The sequence below is a fragment of the Mesoplodon mirus genome (genome assembly GCF_964341445.2).
Source record: "Mesoplodon mirus genome assembly, chromosome: 1".
In the NCBI taxonomy this organism is placed as follows: Eukaryota; Metazoa; Chordata; class Mammalia; order Artiodactyla; family Ziphiidae; genus Mesoplodon; species Mesoplodon mirus.
Window position 1 is genome coordinate 48,786,915 of NC_138976.1, and position 18,893 is coordinate 48,805,807.

Below are 18,893 nucleotides of genomic sequence, written 5' to 3' on the forward strand. Positions count from 1 at the left end.
CTGCTATAGTTTACCAGAAACAAAATCAAAATGGATTTCTCTCTACTTACACACACACAATGATGTTTAGAGTAAGCATATTCTTTTATCAGCTAACTTTATTATATGTACTACAGTTTTTCTCAGCTCAAGAATTTACTTTTTCAAAAAGTATGTTTAAATTACAACAGTGAACATCAAGTTATGTCTCATATTTTTGTTTGCTTTTTTAACAAAAACACTGTGCCAAGTGATAGAAGCCAAACACAAAATGTCACATATATTTCCATTTATATGAAATTCCCAGAATATGCAAATCCATAGAGATGGGAAGCTGATTATTGGTTTCCAAGGGCTGAGGGGAGGAAGAAATAGGAGTGCCTATTTAATAAGGATGGGTTTCTTTGGGGGGTAATGCAAATGTTCTAGAACTAGATAGTGGTGATAGTTGGACAAAATTGCAGATGTACTAAATGCCACTAATTGTGTACTTTAAAATGATTAAAATGGTAAGTTTTATCTTTTGTGTATTTTAGCTAGAGCTGTAAGTAGATACAGGTAGATTCTGTCAGTATGGTATACTCTTTAGTAAGTGTGCTGAAATGTTCAGGAGACTGAAAAATAACAGCATTTAAGAGTGTCTTAACAATATGGAAGGAGCTTTTAAAATATAAAAGGTTTATTTAGCTTGTATTTATTTAAAAAGAATAATAAATATCACTATTCAATAATTAAAATATTTTACATAAGATTTTTAAAAATTACATTTTAAAAAGAAAAAATATATGCCAAGTTTGAGACAACAGACTCAAATAGCAACAACCTACAAGAGCCGTGGATTAAGAATCAGTAAAAATTTTTAAATGAACTTGCAGGCTTGTAATCATTGTAATACAATGGAATTCTATGACTCACAGCTCTAATCATAGTCTATTTCAACAAATTTATCAGCGGCATGAAATCTACAGTATCAGTTTAAATAGAAAACATGTACATACATTATAAATGAGGCTAACACTTTGGAAAGTGATCTTTAAAATTCTCATGAATCTTGAATCTGCTATGGTCCTATAAATGCCTGAGTGAGTGTTTCAAGAAGAGTTTTTTTTTTTTTTTTAAGTTTTATTGGAGTATAGTTGATTTACAATGTTGTGTTAGTTTCAGGTGTACAGCACAGTGAATCAGTTATACATATATCCACTCTTATTTAGATTATTTTCCCATATAGGTCATTGCAGAGAATTGAGTAGAGTTCACTGTGCTATACAGTAGGTCCTTATTAGTTATCTATTTTATAGTCAGTAGTATGTATATGTCAATACAAATCTCCTAATTTATCCTCCCCCACTTCCCCCTACCCCCGGTAACCATAAGTTTGTTTTCTACATCTGTGACTCTATTTCCGTTTTGTAGGTAAGTTCATTTGTACCATTTTTTTTTTAGATTCCACATATAAACTCAAGAAAAATTTTTAAAAAGTAACTCCTCAGGTGTTTCAAAGACTAGAGAAAATGTCAGAAACCAGCCATTAAGCTTTTCCTTTCATAGTCATTTTCACCTCTGTCATGCATTAGGCAAGTGCCTCAATGTCCCCACCACACTCTTATTATTTGGATAAAGAACTCAGAAAGTTCTCATTTTAAAGTAGATGGGGTAGTTATCCTCCAAATATGACCTTACCATGAGTCAACATCTTCCATTAGTCATGCCCTTGTATTGAATCTAAGCTTGCTGCTGAAAACTTGGCCTCTGTGCACTGGTGCTGAATCGAATCTAAGATGGGGTTTTGGGTGAAGTAAAAAAAAAAAAAAAATAGCTTTATTGCTTTGCCAGGCAAAGGGGGAAAACAGCAGGCTTGTGCCCCTCAAAAACTGTTTGTCCCAACCTGGGAGGATTTGGTGAGGAGTTTAATAGCAGTGGTTCAAGGGTGGGGTTGATGATAAGGATTAGGGTGTGTGCAGGGCCAGCACTCCTTTAATCTGGTCTCAGGTAATCTCTTGATGTGCTACTCTGGTTCCTGTAATCTGGCCTCAAGTGGTCTTCTCTGGAATAAAGAATGCTAACATCTTCCGCTTGTTGGGTGTTTTAGTTCTGTAGAAGAGCTCAAAGATATTGTTATGTGTATCCCTTAAGGCAGACCAGGACCCTGCCCCAAGCCTGCACTGTTGTTTCTTGGCTGCTTCTCTCTTGTCTCTGCATCCCCTCCCTTCCCTGATTAGCAACTGTTCGAATCTGCCCTTTGGAACTCAGGAAGGTCATGGAGGCTGGAGTCTGTCCCCTACAAAAAGAAAACGGGACACAGAAAGACATCTGTGCGCAGGAGCCCCACAGAGTCCTGCTCAGTTTCAGGCTGACCGTGTTGATACTAGAAAAGTTTTATCAAAAGTCCAGGCTCTTGTTTGTCTCATCCGAAAGAATTTGGGTGAGGAGCACAAAACATAAAGGAAAAATAAACACACACACACACACACACACACACGCACGCACGCACACACACACACACACACACACACACTGAGGCTGAGGAGCAAACAGAACAAACAAGCAGCTTATTCAGGGCAGAAGTGAAAGTTACACATTCCATGAAGAGTGCTGGTGTTGTCGTGAGTGAGGGGCTCCACACAGGGCTGTTGATCCCCCTTTTTATCTTATTTTTAGCCCTTTGAATGATTGGGTTATTTTTTTTTTTTTTTTGCTGTACGCGGGCCTCTCACTGCTGTGGCCTCTCCCGTTGCGGAGCACAGGCTCCGGACACACAGGCTCCGCGGCCATGGCTCGCGGGCCCAGCCGCTCCGCTGCATGCGGGACCCTCCGGGATCGGGGCACGAACCCGTGTCCCCTGCATCGGCAGGCGGACTCTCAACCACTGCGCCACCAGGGAAGCCCGATTGGGTTATTTTTGATTAGGGATGGAATATTCATTGAGGGGAGGGTTGAGGTGTGGTCTGGACTGCGCCAGGTTGCATCAGCTCTGGGTCCTGTGGATTTGTCTCCTGAAGACACTGTACATGCACTCTAAGAGCTGTTTTCCCTTAAATTTTCCCTTACTAGTCAAGCCCCACACGTGGAAGGTTGCACAGGGTCATCAGCAACCTGTGCATTTTTATTGCACATGCTCCATGGTATTCATGGTCAGAGTTTCTTGATCAGATGCTACACAGTTTCTGTTTTACATGCCATTCCTCCATGCGTCATGGCCTCATTAGTGCGAATCAAGGAGGTAGCTTTGCCTTGGTCCTAATGCCTATACATGAGGACGCTGTCCTTGGGCCCAACCCTGTCTTTCCTGCCTCACTGTGACTGTAGAATGTGTCAGAAGAGGTGTTGAATCCATTCCAAACTAGCCATTAGGTGTTGTCAACTTCTGCTCATGGATTCTCAGTTTGGAGATACCTGATTAGCCATATGAGAAATCTGGCTATATTACTGGGATGATCATAGGTAGACACCATATATAAGGTCACTCAGAGAGAGAGAGAGAGAGAGACCCTTCATCTACATGAAGGAGAACAAGAGAGATTGAGGCACAAACAGTGAAGCCTCCTGTACCAGCTTCCAGGTGACTCAAGCCCTAAAAGCCATGTGACTGCAACCAGTTAAGAGACCCCAGCAAAATAGCAGACTTGCTTAGCTAAGCCCAATCAATATACAAAACCATGAGAGATAATAAAATAGTTGTTGTTGCAATCCACAACTTTGGTGGTGGTTTGTTATGCAACAGTAGATAACCAAAACAATAGGATGTAAAAATAAAATACTACTATATGAAATGAGAAGTCATGCAGATTTGAGGCTAATGAAATAACCAAGGTTATTCTAGCTGCAAAACTAGCTGGCCAGAAATTCTGGGATCTGGACACCAGTCACAAATAGGATTATTTATGAATATTCACTATTACAAAATTTTACTCTTCTTTGTATTGAAATGAACGAAAGTGCTAGGGAATATTGAAATAGGAGCTGTGCAGTCTCTCAAAGTAGCACAGAAGCTATTTGCCTATAGTTATACATCCCAAGACTAACTCAGTATCTTTCAACTCAGGGTCCAGTGCTTCTCCATTGTATCTTACCAATGTTTAAACTCTCAGCATCTCTTAGCACACTTTTATTTAATTAAAAAGAGGAGTTGTAAATTTTGATACTTAATGAATAATGATTTAATTAAAATCACCCACAATGATTAAAGTTGTTTGAATACATTTTCAGTGGGATAAGAATTGGGGATGGGGATTGTATAGGGCTTTAGTTTCATGGTTCTTACGAATACAGCAAAAACCATCATTTTCACTGTCATCTCTCATTACCATTTTCAGATACAGGTTTATTTAAATTGCTAGTAATTGATGGATCTGTGACAAAAGCAAACTTAAGCCACATCTTATACCCTCATTATCATTACATAAAAAACAACCAGCTTAGGCTTGATTGCTGCATGCTCTCTTCCTGTTCCAGAATTCTTTGATTCTATGATTTACAGAATATTTGTTAGAAAGATCTTTGAAGTTCACCCATCTAAGTATGTGACGTTTGTTTTGAACTGAAGAACTCCTGATTCTTCAGGACTTGATCCTTTCTTTCATAAATATTAGTGCAGAAGCTAGTTTCTAATAATTATTAGATGCAATTATCACCTTCCCAGCATAACAACTTGCTGTTCTGTGACAATTATCAAAGCATAAGGACAAAGCATCCATCTCTTCAACTTCATGCTTTATTATTTGACATAATTAGCTTTATACTGCAGATCTCTGAAGGTCCTCCATTTTGTCTAAAGTTTAGATTAAATTAACCTGCACTTGATTACTTATTTTTCCCTTCTTACAACTTGTGTCGCTAAGGGTTCTTTTGTTATGAAACCTGACATCTAACACAGAATTGACGCTTCTACTAGTCATCAACACCTGTAAAGGATTTTATCCATTCATGCCATAGCAACCCCTATACTGCCATCACTTAATCATTCCTATGAAAGTTTTACTGATGGTTTATTTTGTGGTGGAGATCAGAAAGATAGACTTTTCCTTTAGCGTACACATCTAACAAATCTTCAGAGCAAAGATATAGTTTTGAATTTTGAAACATGATTTCCGTTCTAAAAAGTTGTTATAGAAAATAGAATTAATCAATTTCAAACACATGTTAGTGTGTTTTATGTTATGTACAGCATCTATTTGAGAACTATTTAATAGCTGGATTTAAATTGATATTTATCCATTCTGATCAAATTTTCCAGGGTATATATATGGAAATTGTCTAAAAGTGTAAATCTGTACAGGTTATTTAAATACTAATCTTATAGAAATTTTGTGAAATGACAATGCGGTCTTAGGTAGTTTTAAAAATTTTATTTCCCGTTCTTGCGTGTTGAAATGGCCCCCTCTCCTATTTAAAAACTCTAGATTATCTATTTAATCACCTTTATTTCTTCTTAAAGGACAAATATATTTCCAAATAATGGCATATATAATATTCTTCCATACATTGCCAGTATTGTGTGTACCTTATCAGTTCTTTTTTTAAATTATTATTTTGTGTTTTTCTTTATGAAACATGGGAGAATTTCCAAATAATTTAGCCATTTTAAATGATATTTTTTCATTTTCTAGTGTTTTTTAAAATAATTTCCATTTTAAAACCTTTTTAGCTTTCATTTTTTCTATGCCTTTAAAATGTATTTTTAGTACAACAGTGTCTCTCTTCCTTTCTTATTAAAGAGAACATAAATGCAAGCATATTTTCTTTTCAATAATTCTTTAGTCATTTGGATTTAAGGTTTTGTATTGTACTGTATTCTCTAATTACCGGTGAGCTAGCTCTTATATAGCAGACCATTTTTAAATTTCCTTTGTGCACTAGTTGTTATTTTATTGAACTGAATTCAGAAATAAAATATTTTGATGCTGCAGAACAAGACAGTGGTGATTAATAGCTTGGGATTTGGAGTTGCTTAGACCAGATGCTCCTCTGTCTGCCTCTGGCTAGCTCAGGCTTGCTCAAGTTACTCTCAAATGTGGAAAATGGTATTCTCTCACTTGCTATAATGATTAAAGGACATGTGTAAAATATACCTCTGTGCCTGGCAAAGAATTAGTATTACATAATGGGAATTTTTATTATTATTTTTGAAGTCACTACAAAGACTACAAAGATAACATACATTGAGAGCAATGTTTTTAAGAAGAGTATTCTTAGTTATCTTAATTTATCCTACTTCATAAACTGTTAATCTTATCTCATAAATGGTATAATTTAAATAAATAATATATTGCTTTTTCTGACTGATATAGATTGATAATGGGACTCTATCTAATAACATGTGTATCTGTCTTGGGCTTTGTGTGTGTGTGTTTTTTTTATTGAAGTATAGTTGATTTACAATGTTGTGTTAGTTTCATGTGTACAGCATAGTGATTCAGTTATACGTATATATATTTTTTTCATATAGTTTTCCATTATAGGTTATTACAATACAGTAGGTCCTTGTTGGTTATCTATTTTATATACAGTAGTGTGTATATGCAGGGTTTTTAATTGACTTGATTTTTTGAAGCAGTTTTAGGTTTACAGCAAAATTGAGCTGAAGGTACAGAGATTTCCTGTATACCCCTGAATTTCCACTTTCCTCCCCATTATTAATGTCCTCCACCAGAGTGGTACATTTGTTACAATTGATGAACCTACATTGTCAAATCATAATCACCCAAAGAGCATAGTTCACATTATGGTTCACTCTTGATGTACATTGTATAAGTTTGGGAAAATATATAACAACATGTGTCCATCATTATGTTATCATACAGGTGCTCTTTTCATAGGAGTTTTTTCACTGCCCCCCAAATCTGATATACTCTGTCTATTCATCCTCCTCTTTTCCCTCTAACCACTGGCAACCACTGATCTTTTTCCTGTCCGCATAATTTTGCCTTTTTCGGAATGCATACCTTCCATACCTGGAAATCACACCATAGGTAGCCTTTTCAGGTTGACTTCTTTCACTTAGTAATATGCGTTTAAGATCTCCCTATATATTTTCATGGGTTGATAGTTGTGCATTTTTAGAGCTGAATAATATTTCTTTCTCTGGATGTACCACAGTTTATTCATCCGTTAACCTACGGAAGGACATCTTGGTTGCTTCCAAGTTTGGGCAGTTCTGAATAAAGCTGCTATAAACATCCATGTGTGGATTTTGTTAGGACCACTCCCATTGTGAAGGTATATGTTTTATTCAAATTCTACTAATTTATATGTTATTCTTATCTAAAAAGTATCTTAACAACATCTAGACTGGCATTAGACCAAATAATTGGGTACTGTAGCCTAGCCAATTTGACACATATATTAACCATCACCTATTACCCCTTGTTTACCTGCTTCTGTGAAACCCCAGGTTTCCTTTCATTCTTTGTGATTTTTTTTTTTTTTACTAATGAGCATTTTTCTTATTGCAATAGCCTGAATAAAATCATCTCCTTAATTTTCCAAGGCATTTTGTCTTTTTACACCTTATTATATGTTTCTCGAATTAGTATTTTATCAGTTGAATTTTCAAAAAAGGAACAAAGGGAAATGGCTAGTTTAACTGCCTGAGAAATTCTCTTTTAATCATAATCTCTTTTTTCCTTAGGTATTTCAAAAAATTAAAAGAAAGAAAAAATATTCTAGTCTTCTAACATGATAAATTATGTATTATTTCTAGTGTATTTAAATCTTGAGCATATTTAGTTTTATTATTTTGACATCTACATTTTATTCTTATGCAAAAAGTGGGTTTTCTCTTTATTATCCATTCTTCTCAATTTCTTGTTTGATTGCCTATTAATTAAATATTTCTATTATTTATAGACTAATTTTTATAAATCATAATCTTTTATATTATTGCAAGTTTTCCCCTCCTCTTTCAATTATGACCTTTGGTAAAGCTGTAAGTCAGATACTTATTTCAATGATATTATCCATATGCATTATTAATAATTTATTATTACTTTTATGATTAGTTGTATTAACCTTTTTAGTCTGATGCTGATCATATTTCATTGAATGCTTTTTCTCTATAGTTTCATGTAAGATGGATTTCTGTTGTTCTGTTTGTTATGCATAAAATCTCTTGTCTCACTCTGCTCGCAGACGGATGTGGTTTGGTTACTTGTTTCTGAGTCTGTTGGGGAGGAGCTAGTTGAGAGTAGTTGTTTTGCAGGTATGTTTTCTGCATTCTTTAAGCACTTTATTTTTATCCAAAACCTACATATTCTAGTTACTCCCCTTTTAGCATTAATTCGTTTTAGAAATTAGTTTATTATTTTATATAATTCTGAATATCTCATAGGTTTCCAGTGTTTTACCTAAGAGGTGCAGGTATATTTTCAGAGACCTTTGCAACTGTCTGATTCATCCCAGTGAAATTGTGACGGTGCTCATATTACTTTTAAAAAAAGCAGTAGAAAAGAACTGAAATGCCTCCTGACCATTCTCCAAACTGATTTATCTAAAAGCCACACAAATGAACGTATTTCCCAGAGAAATCAAGTTTCTTATAAGAGATATCTGGCACTGACATATTATTTGATAAAACTAAGTACTTCCCAAGGCAACCTATCTAGAGCATTCCTCAAAAGGAGTATATTACCAACTGCTGAGAGAGCCTTTCTCAAAGTAAAGAAATTCACAAAATTAAGAATAGCAATGGGAACATATCTATTGGCACTTTGTTTTAATGTTAGGATTCAATGTTAAACAATATTTGAAAAAAATTACAGGTATGCATTTATGTATTTTGCTGCATATCATATTGCAAATTAGTTCCAGTTTCTGTTGACTAATTTAGGAATGTAAACATAGTCCTTGTATTTATTTTTTAACAATTTTTCCTGCTGAAATGTATTTGTTTAACATGATCATCCATTTTAGTGTCAAATATTGAAATATAATTTATAATAGGTAAATAGTTTTCTATTAAGTGTTTAAAAATATTATCTATATAAGAGTGAAAACTGGTTTTTATTTTACCTTTAAAAACATATAGTATCCAGTACTTGCAGTCCACTTTACTGATTAAGAAGAAAATACAACACAAAATACAAAACAGTGTTTTAAATCATTGAGAACATGAGTATGCACATAGGTAATATAAGCAGAGAATGGAGAAAGAAAGGAAGAAAAAAATTGCTTGCAGAACTTAACAAAAACCTGGTTGTGTTACTTGATTGCTATTTTTTTGTAATTGAGTTATAGATATACTAAACTGTAAAATGACTTCTAAATGCTCTCATTGATAATATATTTTCTTGAATATTAATGATATACTGTGCTCTCCCAAGTATCTATAATTGCATATAATAAGAATTTGAATATTTATGTTTCTCATCTTTAATATGAAATTAGTAGCATTTGATTTTTTGTGTGTGGATGTGTGCTTTTATATAAAATGTAATATATTGAGGACTCTTCTTGTCCTCCAGATATTTCTGTGTACATTATAGAACCAAGAAAAAAGAAGGTATAGAGAATCAGCTGCTTTGAGGATTGTGGAGGAAGCATTTGAAATGGCTGCATGACTCAAGCCATTGCTGCTACAGTACCCTCTTTCTACCAGCTGAATACAGACCCTTGTCTATACAAGCAAAAGAGTGTGGTCACAAGTAATCAATACGATGGGGAGAAAAGGGACTGAATTTCTCTTGTCTCTCCATTTTCCATAAGTTAGGGGAATGCCTCTCATTCTCCCTAAACCAACTGAAATGGAGCCCTTCCAAGGAAATTTTTTAGAGCAGCTGTGGGGAGGGATTGCTTCAGGAGGGGCTAGGCTTACCTGCTCAGGCAATAAATATGCTGCTAACTGCTGTGCAGGTATGAGCAGGCAGGAGCCAGGACAGGCATAGTAAGGGTCTTGGTATTTCTTCCCTTTTAAAAATTGTTTTTATTTTATACTGGACTATAGTTGATTTACAATATTGTGTTAGTTTCAGGTGTACAGCAAAGTGATTCAGTTACACACACACACACACACACACACACACATACACATATATATTCTTTTTCAAATTCTTTTCCCATTTAGATTATTACAGAATATTGAGCAGAGTTTGCATGCTGTACAGTAGATCCTTGTTTGTTATCTATTTTAAATATAGTAGTTTGTATATGTCAATCCCAAACTCCCAATTTAACCGCCCCCCCCACCTTTCCCCTTTGGTAACCATAAGTTTGTTTTCTGCTTCTGTGAGTCTATTTCTGTCTTGTAAATAAGCTCATTTGTATCATTTTTTTTTTAGATTTCCCATATAAGAGGTATCATGATATTTGTCTTTCTCTGTCTGACTTATTTCACTTAGTATGATAATCTCCAGGTCCATCCATGTTGTTGCAAATGGCATTATTTCATTTTTTTTAATGGCTGAGTAATAGGTATTGTATATATATACCACATCTTCTTTATACATTCATCTGTAGATGGACATTTAGGTTGATTCCACATCTTGGCTATTGTAAACAGCTCTGCAATGAACTTTGGGGTGCATATATCTTTTTCAGTTATGGTTTTCTCCTGATATATGCCCAGGAGTAGGATTGCTGGATCATATGGTAGCTCTATTTTTAGTTTTTTAAGGAGCCTCCATACTGCTCTCCATAGTGGCTATACCAATTTACATCCCCACCAACAGTATAGGAGGGTTCCCTTTTCTTCACACCCTCTCCAACATTTATTGTTTGTAGACTTTTTGATGATGGGCATTCTGACTAGTGTGAGGTGATATCTCATTGTAGTTTTATTTACGTTTCTCTAATAATTAGCAACATTGAGCATCTTTTCATGTGCCTATTGGCCATCTGTATGTCTTCTTTGGAGAAAGTCTATTTAGGTCTCCTGCCCATTTTTTGATTGGGTTGTTTGTATCTCTGTCTTCTTTGAAGTTAACCTATTCTTTCTTCCTAACTCCATTCTGATTTGCATTTACATTGTTACAATCACTTCTAAATTAACTAAAGCCATGTATGTATGACCCCAAATAAAGCACTGGAGGCAATGCACTTGTTTAGTAATACTGAAGTGGACTAGACCATCTCAGATTATGTAGAACAAATACAAATTAATAAAGCTACTGAAGTTTAGACTTTCTTCTCTCTGCTCATTAACTTGTTTCATTTTTTTTTGTCTCCAAAAACATATTATCTGGAACAAATACATCTAGATCAATCCTCAGTATTATTTGAATAGCAATATCTAGTGAGAATTTCACTATTAAGTGGATTTGTCATCCAGTTGTTTTGGAATGCTTACTAATGTAGGACTTTAACTGTATGACAAGCTACGGTATTTCCTAGTAAAATGTTACTAAAGTGCCTATTTTTGAAGCAGTAACTTCACTATGATACAGCTTTCTGACCCTTTGACATAAAAAAAAAAAAAAGGTACCTTCTTATGTCCTATACTCCATTCTTGTTTGTTTTTTCCTGAATGCACATTGCATAGTCTTTCTCACTTTTTAAGGAATTAAATGAATGAAAATATTTTTCCTTTAATGATGAGTTGAAATAAATTAATTTTGCACAATAATATGTAAATCTTGATCTTTTACTTTTGAGAGTCCTTTTCTCTCCCTCTCACTTGCAGGAACCTATATCTTGATATCCATATGCATGGTTTAATGTGCAACAAAACAAACAGTTTTCTGGGAATTTTGTCTCATATGCTTTGGCTGCAGTGAGAAAGCTTAGCTCTTCTCTACAGTTTGACTTTTCCATTGTCTCACAATTAATATAAGAGAAGTAATGTGATTTTGCGGTGTTTGCTGTTATTTTTGTGGTGCTTTACAGTGACATCTTAAATCATTAAATGTGAGATAAAGCTTTGCCTTTTTCTCAGTTTTATTTAATATTGAATATGCTTTTGAAAACCCAATAGATGATAGGTATTAGCTCCTGTAAGTTGGAATCCCTCACATGGAAATAATTGGCTATCAGGACTGTACACTGTGTATTACCACCAAAGTTGGTGAAGTTGTGTATGTTTTAGTTAACAGTTATGATCAATTAGACTTCTAAGTTTAAAAATGAACTTGAGGTGAAAAATATATCATGCTATAAAAAAAATCATATATAGAGTATTTCCTCCAGCCATGCATTTTACAAATAAGTAAAAGAAAGCCCAGAACTAAAGAATATTTAATCTTTGCAGCAGAGGTCAGGTAATTGAAGTTTATAGCTGTTTTTCTGTTTTAGATTGCCCAATGCGTTATGGAATATCTTTGGGAAATGAATCTCTGTGATAATCTGATATTCTGAGTACCACCATGTTCTCTCTTGGGAAGCAAAAAGACTGCCTGATTTTTGCTATTGTGTTTAGGTCAAGGGTGCTGAGGTCTGTGAGCTCCAGCTAAATGAAAGTTTGCCTCTTTCCTGTGGGTAGTATGAATCGTCAATATCTAAATATCTGAAATTAAGAGTATTTTTGTGTAAATATTTTCATGTCACAATTTCCAAGTTTCTCTTTGTTTCAAGTTTCTCTTTGAAAATTTTACTTTCTTTTTGATAGTAAATTACGGAAAATACATATAAACATCTGAAAAAATGTAATTAAGGATGTGTGTATATGGGTGTGTGTGTGTGTGTGTGTGGTTAGATGTCATCATACACCTTTAATTTCCAACCTTAATAAATAGTAAAACATGTGAGAAATCAACCCCTGAGCTAGTTTCCAACTTGGCCTCTTAACAATAATGTCTGAAGTCACCTTGTAGCAAATAACAGACAAGACATCTTTGCCCTCATCACTGTGTAAACTGTGCCAAATACGAAATTCTAGACTGTTCAGAAATCAAAGATTCCCACCTTCCATTCCTTTTCTTCTCACTTGTATAATGAACTAATTGTGAAACATTTCTAATAATTCATTACTGTTGCTTAAGTCTCCTCTACTAATCTAGCCTCTCATAGTTTATTGTGGGGAAAGCATGAATAAGAATTTCTCACATCCTGTGTCCACACACACAGGTGCACACACATACACACAGAGTTATTCTGGGCTATTTATATTAGCTAAATTTAACAGAACTGTTGTTAGATAACTAATTCTTCCACAAAATAAAATTATAAAAATAATTCCTGGATTAAAAATAATATACATATATAGCTTTGTTCTTAGACATTTTTTGAATTCTCAGTCATTTTGAGAATTTTCACGATGTCATGATAATTGAAAACTTCATGTTGTATATTTTAAATCCATAGGTGAAAATCACTGCCACATTTAATTTATATTTCCTTTTTAGAACTTAGAGGAATATTGGTTCTTGTACTTTTGTCCAAAGACTATAGGAATGCCAAATGAGAACAAGTTGTTAAAGTAATTAAGAGATCCCTTTTCCTTTAATAATTAAAGATAGAAGTCAGAGTCCTCAAATGAACCTCAACTTGAGCTGTCACAGAACATAGAGAACAAGAAAATAAAGATGGAATAATTTTGGCAATCTATTCTATCCTGTAAATCAATGTGGAAATCTGCCCCGTTGCCATACATCCCTGTGTACTTATCTAGATACTGTATGCTTTAAAGGAGAAGGTAACCTATTAAAGGCAAAGCAGAGTAAGAGATAAGAACCAGTTGTATGCCATATATTATCACAAATAATATTACAACAAGCCTATAAAGTAGATTTTATTTTATTTTATTTTCATAGAGAAACTGAGGCCATGATGTCAAATGTCAAAAAAATGACAAACTGCTCAAGTTGCCATTGAACTCAGACTTATCAAATTTAGGTCTGTCAAACTCCTGGGCCCATGTCCTTTCTATGATGCTAAATATCCAAGAAATGATGTAGTGTCTCCCTGACATCAGAAGACTAGTAAAGTTCTGACATTAAATGAGATTTTTTGGTGAAAATACAAGAATATACAAAGACTTTTGTCCCAAGTGTATTAGTTTCCTAGGATGGCCATAACAAATTACCACAAGTTTGTTTCTAAAAAATAAAGAAATTTATTCCCCCATAGTTCTTGGGGCCAGACATTCAAAATGAAGATGTTGGCAGGGCTATGCTTTCCCTAAGATTTCTTGGAAAGATCCTCCCTTGCCCCTTCCTAGCTTCTGGTAGTTGCTGCCCTCTCTTGCCTTGTAGCTGCATCACTCCAGTTTCTTCAAATAGCTGTCATCTCTCTGTGTCTGTGTTTCTGTATCTCTCTTTCCTTATAAGCAGTCCTTGCATTTGGAGCCCACCCCAATCCAGTATGACATCGTCTTAACTTGATTGCATCTGCCAAGACCCTATTTTTAAATGAGATCTTTTCTACAGGCATCAGGGGTTAGGACTTCAACATTGTCTTTTGGGGAGACACAATTCACCCACTATAGTAAATCATCTTGGGTTTTTGGTATTTCTAAGAAAAAAAATACAGCCAATAGACATATTTTGTGGAGGCCTCTTAATATTAGCCTTGCCTTGGACTGTGGTATCTATGACACAGCAAAGATGATTTCCAGGATACTTGCAGCTTAGGAATGGGTTTCCAATCCTCCTATTAATGTCATAGCCTCAGGTTTTGTGTAGAGCCAAGCTGATATGTGTGTGCATGAAATGGTACAATAGATGACTCAGATAGGGAAATATTGATACCTAAATACAAATTTATTTTCTGGAAGAAAATAAAATTCTGGACTGAGTCACTAACATATACTATATTGCTTAGTAGGGTGGATTAACCTCATTAAAAATATATTTTTGACTAAACTTTTGACTAAACTTGAACATCAGAGTTAGATTTTCTATAGATTCTAATCTTAAAGGATTGTGTTGAAATCTTTAGTTATTTAGACAAGTGTCCTTTATTTGAATAGTTGTTAGTCAACCAGTGTTTTCTTTCCCACCCGATCATATTGTTAAATGGATCTATGTTGGATACACTGGATAAATGTAGTCTGCTAACATTTCTTTAAAGTAAAGTTCACTTTTAAAACTACATTTTTCTGTAGATTTGTGTCCCGACCCCCCTTTTTTGGAATCCTGAATTCTGTGTTTCAGGACACCTCCATGTACCTTTTCCTATTACAACTTCCATTAATCACACATTTTTTCCAAGTTTTTAATTAAAAATTTGATATATCCAGATGGACTCATGCTTATACATTTCAAAATTACCTGTCATGCATGTAATTTTCAAATATTACATTATTCATTCATATTGGTGCTTAAATTTGGCTATAAGAAAAATATCCTGGGAATTTTATCTTGTTATATATATAATTTAAATTTAAATCAATTTTAAGTTGTTTAGTATCAGTGCTTAATATTTTTCTGTTTGTTTTGGAACTTTCAAAAACAGGTAGAAAGTATATGTACAAACATTTTTATAGTCACCCATTTTAACCATCTAGAATCCTCACCATTAATCTCACTTTGGTGTACTCTTTCCCTGCAGCTGAATGTTACTTGTAATTATAAGTGTTTCACTGACTCTCTTATTCACTTTTATTCCTAGAAGTGGAAAAAAAGTATTATAAATTAGTATGTTTCCTTCATACCCCTTTTTCCATTATGATTAGGCTTGGATGTCAATAAATTATTTTCTCTAACTTTATAATTTTCTTAGTATTCACATGCTCATTTTTGTGTACTAAAATTAGTATTAATAATTTAAATATCTAGGATATGTTATGCTACATAACTTATGAGCAAGGTATTCCAAGAATGAAACTGGTATTTATCTACTCAGAGTGCCCCAGCAGTTCACACGTGGTGAGAGGCATTGATGGTGAGCAGACAAATATTTAGGGAAGGCCATTTTCCTAGTTCAGATGTTCCACAGCAATAGGAAAGGGGAAGGCACGGATTAAAGACAAATAAGCAATAAGTTTCTCATTAGGAGAGCCCAACAGACTGGATAGGAATAGACTGCAGTTAGCCCTAGGAAACAGGATTTAAGTGAAACACAGATTATGGTCACAATGCAGAGAATCGAAACAATAGAAGGGGGTTTGGAGGAGGGCACAAAGAATGGGAATGATAGAATGAAGTGTCCTATACAGAGCAGTCCCTACCACTCAAAAAAAAAAAAAAAAGATTATGCCTCTGTGCCTATGATCCTAATATTCAGGGAACCTTCTTCTGTATTAATCTCACACACCCCTCCTTCTAGGACAGTCTTAAGTCTTTCCTCCACGTGCAACCCGTTCATCATACAGTTTAGTAGGTGGTTAGAAAAACTACTAATGCATAGTAACAGAGCTGACTTCAAGGCTATGGAAGCATCACCATGGCTTGCATGGAACCTGCGGACTCTTCCCGGCTTGAGGAGGTCTGTTCCACTTTGTTCATATATCTTAGATTTTGTTCTTTCATTCAAACCATATTAATCATTGTATTCTGAGGTCCTTTTAATGTATACCAACCTATCATTCTCCTGCAAACCTTGTGTCCCTCAACTTAAAAATGAGGTTAGCATTATTTTAATATTGAGCCTCGCGTGCTTCAAGCTCTTGTAAAAATCCCCCTTTTCAGGTCTTACCTCCTTTCTCACACTCATTTTCTTTTTACTATTTGTTTCCAAGTAACTGCCCCATTCTGAGAAATTTAGGTCAACGTTATGCTCCTCTGACCTCCTTGCTTGCTGGGACTTTTATCCTCTCATCACTGCAGCAATTTGCTCTGATGGCTCACCAAGGCTTCCTCCTTAGAAATTAGATCCCATTTGAAACATTAAGATAAAATGTAATTCATGGAGGGAGGTAGGCTAGGGAGCTATTTTAAGAGCTTTGACTCTGGAACCAGGGCACTGCAATTTCTTTAACACTTTGTGTTCTATTTCTTTTTTTAATTTTTAATCTGGAAAATGGGAATACTAATATTATGTATCTTAAAAGATTGAGGATTGACAGTGTTAATACATCTAAAGTGCTTGGAATGATGTGTGCTTCATAGTAAATATCCAGTAATTCACTATTTTTTCTTTCTACTTCATTCTCACCATTTTCCTTCCACTTGTCTCAGTCCTTTAGTTTCACTTTTACCTAAAAGTCAACCTCACCGTAACATTTTTCTGTGTGCTTTAGATTTTAATGATTTTATGGGTCATGCTGGCTCTCCTGTATCTGCAAGCTCTCATTTTAAACATTCTACACATTTGTCCCTAATATGTAACAGATATACTCACGTTTTTCCCAACTTAATCTGTTCTCCGTGGATTTTGATTCCTCTTACACTGATCATCATAATTGCCTTTCTTTCTTTCTCAGTGGCAATCTGGGCTCTGCCTCATTCCTTCTCTGAAACTGCCAGCGTTTTCTCCATATGCCATATTATTATTTTCTCAACCTGGGAGGCTCCTGTTGTGCTTTCACTTCCAATTGCCAGCACCAGCATGTCTTTAATAAGGGTGTGGCCTCCTGGGCTACTTGGAACCCTCTTTGCCTTCAAGCACAAAAAGTGGGAATTGTCAAAGAATTTTCATATCTGGGTAGCTCTTGACCTAAAGCTGATGGATATAATTACTCCAGCTCCATTACCCCTTGGTTGTTCTATAAATGTCAGCCAGGTCCATTTATTTGACAGAGTTGTTTAAATCTTGTATATTCTTATCAATTTTTTTGGTCTACTTATCTACCAATTTTGAGTTTTAAAATCTTCTCTTATAATTGTGGATATAAATACATATATTTCCTGTTTTGATAGTTTTCATTTATTTTTGAAGCTCTGTTATTGGATACACCCATTTTAGCATTGTTATATCTTCTTGATGACTTACAAACTCTTTATTAAACAATTTACTAATTTCTCCTTGATCATTCTGATTGTGGTATAGCCATTGCATCTGTCTTATGTTTGGTTTTATCTGGTATAAAATTTTCATATTTTACTTTTTACCTATTATTAGTTTTAGATTTAAATTGTGTCTTTTGTTTAGATCCTGTACTTGGATGTTGATTTTTTTTCCATTCTCTTAAAGTTAGTTTTATTGGAGTATAACTTACATTTAATAAATCTCACCCTTTTTGGTGTAAGTTCATGGAGGTTTTAAAAATTATATACTCATGTAATCATCAACATAAAGTTTCAAACAATTCCATCATCTTAAAAGTCCCTAATGCTCATTTGCAGTGAATCATCTTCCCTCCACCACCCCCGCCAGGCCCTGGAAACCACTGATTTAATTTCTGTCCCTATAGTTTTCTATTTTCTAGAATTCCATATAAGTGGAATCCTAGAATATGTAACCATTTGTATTTGGCTTCTTTCACTTAGCCCAAATTTTTTGAGATTTATCTATGGGGTTGCATGTACCGGTAGTGTTTCTCCTTTATTGCTGAGTTGAATCATTGCCTTATCTAGTATGACAATCATTGTCTTTTAATTGAAATTGTTAGACTACACATATTTAATGAATATATTAATGTGGTTGAATTTACATCTACTATCTTGCTATTTGTTTTCTGTTTGTCCATTTCTTCTTTCTTTTTTCCACCCTCTTGGATTGAATATATTCCAATATTTGTTATTTTAGTTATCCCTCTTTGATTTACTTTATTACTTGTTGCCCTAGTGTTAAAGGTGAATCTTCAACTTAACACATTTTACTATCTGGTGATATATGTGTGAGACTTACTGTAGCGTATAGAGCATAAGACCCTTACAACAGCATACTCCTGTGTTACCTCCCATACATGTGTACTGTGGCTTAATAATTTTATTTGTTATCTACAGTGTAAATCGCACACTTCTTTGTCATATATATGTATGTATATATATATATATAGTTATAAAACAAGGCACTAAATTAACTTTTAAAGAAATAATAAATGGATGAAGCAAAGTTTCTATAGTACGGTTTTCTCTTTCCAGTACCCTTTATTCCTTTTGTAGATCAGATTTTCCATGTAATAGTCTTCAGTTGTGTAATTTCCTTTAGCATTTCTAATAGTGAAG